We start from the raw sequence: 5,687 nt of genomic DNA, 5'->3' as shown, positions 1-5,687 counted from the left end.
AGATGCTAAAACAAAGATTTTCTTATGTTAATTATGAAAATTCCATTTATATCTCTAAAAGTTTTAGATTTCTTTTAAAATTTAAAAATATCATATCTACCTCATTTTAAGTCCAAATTGGGTGATTCAAGAGGCTATCTTGGGTGTAATCTCCCAAGGATCATGTTGGGATTATAAAACATGAATTTTGGGATTATCTAGGACCTATTTTAGGCTAGATGGCTACTGCATTTTTATTACTTATTTTGGAATTTAGTTATTTTTTTCTCACAAGGTTTTGGAGCTCGATTTTGAGCGATTTTGGAGAGGATTTTCACTAATTAGATTGAGGTACATACTTTTTTCTTCGATTTTTAATTATTTCATGATTCCAACCTCGATTTTAGTGTTTGATTAATGATTTGAATTGGAGAAATTGGGGATTTTAGTAAAAACTTTCTAAAACACAAAAATGATGATTTGAAGGCCGATTTGATGTCAGAATCAGATAATTTTGGTACGGTTGGACTCATATCGGAATGAGTGTTCGGATTATTTTGAGTTTTGTCGTGTTCTGAGGTGTGGGCCCAAGGTTGACTTTTTGGTTTTCAATAAAATCGAAACTTTATAGTTCAAAATTATTTCTTATGGCTTTTATTTATGATATTAAGTTATTTTGGCTAGATTCGAGCCGTCTAGAGGTTGTTTCACATGGAAAGGTCATTTTAGAGTATTGATTTAACTTTTGTAATGTAAGTATCTTTTCTAACTTTATATAGGAAAACTACCCCGTATGATTTAATTTAATTGCACTGTTTGGATTATGTAGAAGACGTGTACATGAGGTGACGAGTGTGTACGCGACCTCTATGTGAAAATTGACCGTATTAAACTCTTAAGCTTCTTATATGCATTAAATTGAATTTGTCATTATATGTTCTACATTCCTCTGTTAAATTTATTCTTACATGCTTTAATTGAAGTTGTTAGTTTATCCTTATTTGTCAAGTTTACTCTTATATGATTTATTTGAAGTTGTTACCTTTTATCTTCACGTTACCTCTTTTATTGTTAAATTATTCTTATTTGAAGTTGCTATTATATGACATCCCTTTGTTGTCAAGTTATTCTCATACATTTAGACGTAGTTGCTAGTTCGTGCCATCTCTTTTATTGTTAGCTTATGTCATACACTAGAAATTCGAAGTTGTCATTTCATGAAAATACCTTCATTATTGAGTTTATTCTTAAGCTATTTCTTGAAGTTGAAGTTACTGAAAGCATTAACCTATTTAAGTTGAAGTTGTTGTTTAATGGAGTATTGTTCATTGTTGAGTTATTTTTCCCGTTTCACTTTGTTGCTATTGAGATTCTTGTACACATCGTGGTTGAGCCGTGGGCTATGTGTTGTGGTGGTATTGATATTTTTATTTTGGAAAGGTTGTGGCCTATGGGCACTTGCGGTATGCGTTAATATGTCGTGTTGTTGTAACGTTAGCACATGTGAATTTGATGTGTGGATTGTTTGTTGTTATGCGTAGCACAAGGGTGACATTTTACTGTTGTTGTTATGTAGAACACAGGGTGGCATCTCACTGTTGTTGATTGTGCAGTATGATACGGGTGCCTATTATGTTTATTGTATGGGCGGAGCCATAAAGGTGGCTATTATGCAGAGTGATACGAGTGGCTATTGCGATTTATTGTCTGGGCAGAGCGATAAGGGTGGATATTATGCAGAGTGATACCGGTAGCTATTGTGATTTATTGTCTGGGCGGAGCGATAAGGGTGGCTATTATGATATTGTTAATATGGAGAGATAAGGGTGGCTATATAAGGGATGATATGTATCGGCCTGGGGGCATAATGTTGATGATATTCCTGTGATGGTGCAATTTTTCCTTGTTTGTCATGCACCTTACGTGACTTGTTGTGTTGTTTCCAATGAGCTACTCGATGTCATTGATATTACTTATTGACTTGGAATGTAATCGTACACTTGCATGTGCGTACACCGTAGCATGCCACTTATACCAGTTTAGGAGTATGAAACTTGACATTCATTGATCTCGCACATGTATTCTTGTATATATGCTTTCATTGTGATGTTGAGCTTGTGACCACGCCAAACGGATTGTGATGTTGAGCCTGTGTCCACGCCGGGTGGATTGTGATATTGAGGCTGTGACCACACCGGGCGGATTGTGATAGTGAGCTTGTGACCATGCCGGGCAGATTGAGGTATTGGCACGTAAGTCATCCATGTAGTTGTGATTTATTATGTGGGCACGAGGTGCCACAAGCTTATGATTGGTGATTTGGGACAAATGAATTGTGATTATGAGGCGAGGTATCTCAAAGTAATTTTGTTGTGAGACTTGTGTTAGAACGACTTGATTATTTGGTCATCATTTGTTTTCCTTATTTGGTTTCACTGGTACTTTAACGGTGTTCTGATTACTTCACTGTTTGTATCACATATTTATTCCTTGTTTCCAATTATTTATTCTTGTTTTCATTATTAGCTTTATACTTATATACTACACAGGTTTTATGACTAGTAGGTATCTTGACTTGTACCTTGTCAATACTCCACCGAGGCTAGTCTTGATACTTACTAGGTACCGACCATGGTATACTTATACTACACTTCTGCACATTTTTGTACAGATCTAGGTATTGGAGATAACAGATTCTGGCAAAGTTAGCTTCTTGATCGCGAGGAATCAAGGTAGAGCTGCTTGGTCGTCACAGTCCCTTGGAGTTCTTTTCCTTTGATTGTACTGTCAAATCTCTATCCGAATAGTATTGTATTTTGAGTTATGTTATGTATTCACTAGAGTTCGTAACTCAGTATTACCTAGTCTTGAGAGGTTGTTGTGATTATTGTCGCATGGTCTTGTTTCTCCTTTATTTCAGTATTTATATTAAACCCTACTTTAAAATATTATGGTTAAACTAGCTTAACTATTGTAGGTAATCGGCTTACCTAGACTATTGATGGTAGTCTAGAAACTCATGTTTTAGTCTTAGTATTGTACTCTAATTTCTGCATTTTACGTGTGTTTGAGCTTAAATTATAGTGAATTATACTTATTACATGTTTTATGCCTTGCAGGAAACGATTCCAAGCTATTAAGGTGATTTGGAGTGAAATCGAACAAGTGGAGCTTTAAAGCCTGAGTAGAAGCCCAAAAAATTAAGTCGGGGTCACGTTCGGGGGTCGAGCACCAAGCCTGGATGTCAAAAAATGGAAGAACGAATTTACTCTGAGAAAAATGCACAATCGCACATCATGGGCCGCTAAGAGGCGCAGAGCGGCAATGCAAAATTGGGCCTGACAGGCTTTGGCAAGCTCTCTGGATTTCCTCACTAGCGCGGTGCGGGGCGTGGTGATTGATGCGGCGCGGGTGTACAGTAATTATAGAGTATTTTCCTACTTCATCTTGGAAACAATAGTTTCAATCGGGCTTGTTTCTACGGGGTATAAATATACCGAAAATACGTTTTTGAAGGGACTTTTGACCTGCGAAATATTGGAGAACCAACCAAGGCAAGAAGACTATAAAATTCATCAATATTTTAACCTGCAATTTGGTGCAATACGGGAGTTTGTATTGAATCATTAGAATTGATATTTTTTTTTGTTTCTGAACCTTATTGTGATGACATACTTCATTGCTATGGAGTAATTTCCATTATGGTGTTGACAGATACGATGTATCGACAACTTGATTAGGGTTCGATTCATGATAATTGTTAGATAATAGATGGAGCTTTAATTTGTATTGTGGAGTTATTTATTATTATTTTTAATCGATAAAGGAGTTTGATATTGAATTTCTTCACATCTTACGCTCTAGTTCAAATTCGTGATTCAAATAGGTATTCGAAAGAGACTCTTGAATTGTTAATCGAACTAGAAAATAGGGAAATATTCGTTTGAAGTTACCCTTTAGATCATAACCATCCTTTTATTGTTGCAATTGTTTACGATGCTTAAATTAGATTAATTACTGAAATTAACATTTAATCGAAAGAGGAACATTAACTTCAAGTGTAATCTTATTATCGACTGAATTCGTGAAATCAACCGTATTATAGAGTGAATTAACTCAAGAATTGGATCCCGAGTTAGTTATTTTGCATCTATTTGGTCAAGTACCCTTATCCCTCTCATTGATATTTATTCGTTGCTCATCTACTGTCTTTTGTGATAAATTATTATTTGCTTAATTTTTAGTAGTTAATCATAGTAATAGTCATCAAATCAAGTGTTAGTCTTCCCGGATTAGTAATCAACTGGAGATTATTCAAAAACTGTTTAAATCCAATCACTATGGAGACACTAATTAATCTATACTATCTTTGATTAGCAAACAATACTTTTATATTATGTTTTGAGCTCGTCAAAGTTTGGCGCCGTTGCCAGGGATTGGCAATCAATAGTTTTAAAATAGATTTTAGTACTAATTCAGGAACCAATTTTTACTTTAGTGTATTCACATTTTCTTACTTGTGTTCGGCATACATGTTTGTTTTGTCTTGTGTATGGCTCGATGCTCTTCTAAGGAAGTGATACCCTACGAACCAGAGTTGGAGAAACACCTGCGACAACTGAGAAAAGTAAGAGAATTAGCAGAAAATTTCTTGGGTCAAACTTTGACTCAAGATACCATTGTAAACAAAGAGAATGATGGAGTAGACGTAGCTGCAAGATAGGCAGCACAATAAGAAGCTTCACGGAGAATTGCTGATGAGACCATCAACGATGATCGGGGTCGAAGATTCAATCTAAATCGACCCCTTGGTTGAAGACCAGTTCGAGAATTCAGCACCCAAGCTTGGAAGATCATTGAGTGATTATGCTAGGCCAGTCTATAATCAAGGACTACCAAGTGTCAGACCTCCACCCATAGCAGCAAATAACTTCGAATTGAAGCAAGGCTTGCTTCAAACTATCCAAAACAACTGCATTTTTAGAGGGAATGTGAACAAAGATCCTAACACTCACTTGATGGACTTTGAAGAAATTATGAAGCTTCTAATACAATAGAGTATCAAAGGATGCAGTATACTTAAGGCTAATCCCCTTTTCATTGAAAGATGATGCGAAGCAATGGCTTCGTAGCTTACCCATAGGTTCGATCAGGACATGGGAAGATATGACCAAGAAGTTTCTTGACAAGTACTTCTCAACTACAAAAACAGGGAAGTTCAGAAGGGAAATCCACAATTTCTGCCAGAAGGAGACAGAAATGGGTTTCGAAGCTTGGGAAATATTCAAGGAGATAGTCAGAAAGTATCAGCATAATGGAATTGATTTGTGGATGCAACTCCAGGATTTTTGGGATGGACTACACTGTCCTCGCGACGAACTCTAACTACTACATTTGGAGATCTACTAATGAAGAAAACATCGGATAAGGTTGTCTTAATCCTTGATGAATTATCTAAAGATGCTAATCAGTAGCTGACTCAGAGTAATGACAGAAGAAAATCAGTTGGGGTTCTCTAGGTGGATGCTAAGACATCCATGCAAGCCCAACTAGACACCATGGCCAAGGAGATAAGAAAGCTAACATTGGACAAGGTACAGAGTGAGCCACAAGCAGAACGTGACTTTTGTGGAATGGCACACCCTACTCATGAGTTTCAAGCAACAACTGAGGAAGTAAACGTTGTGGGGAACCTTATTAGAGCAAAA

The 5,687-nt window shown here is 36.4% G+C and overlaps 1 long non-coding RNA gene across 1 annotated transcript; it reads left to right on the top strand.

The window, feature by feature from the left end:
* Positions 1–258: 258 nt before the first annotated feature.
* LOC104218022 (uncharacterized) lies at positions 259–3,529 on the top strand. Its single transcript, XR_708890.1, has 3 exons — positions 259–330; positions 2,651–2,711; positions 3,099–3,529. It is a non-coding gene; the product is annotated as an uncharacterized lncRNA (long non-coding RNA).
* The last annotated feature ends 2,158 nt before the right edge of the window (positions 3,530–5,687 follow it).

This window comes from Nicotiana sylvestris, chromosome 8 (genome assembly GCF_000393655.2).
Source record: "Nicotiana sylvestris chromosome 8, ASM39365v2, whole genome shotgun sequence".
In the NCBI taxonomy this organism is placed as follows: Eukaryota; Viridiplantae; Streptophyta; class Magnoliopsida; order Solanales; family Solanaceae; genus Nicotiana; species Nicotiana sylvestris.
Note: the sequence above shows the minus strand (reverse complement) of the source record. Positions and strands in the feature narration are given on the sequence as shown.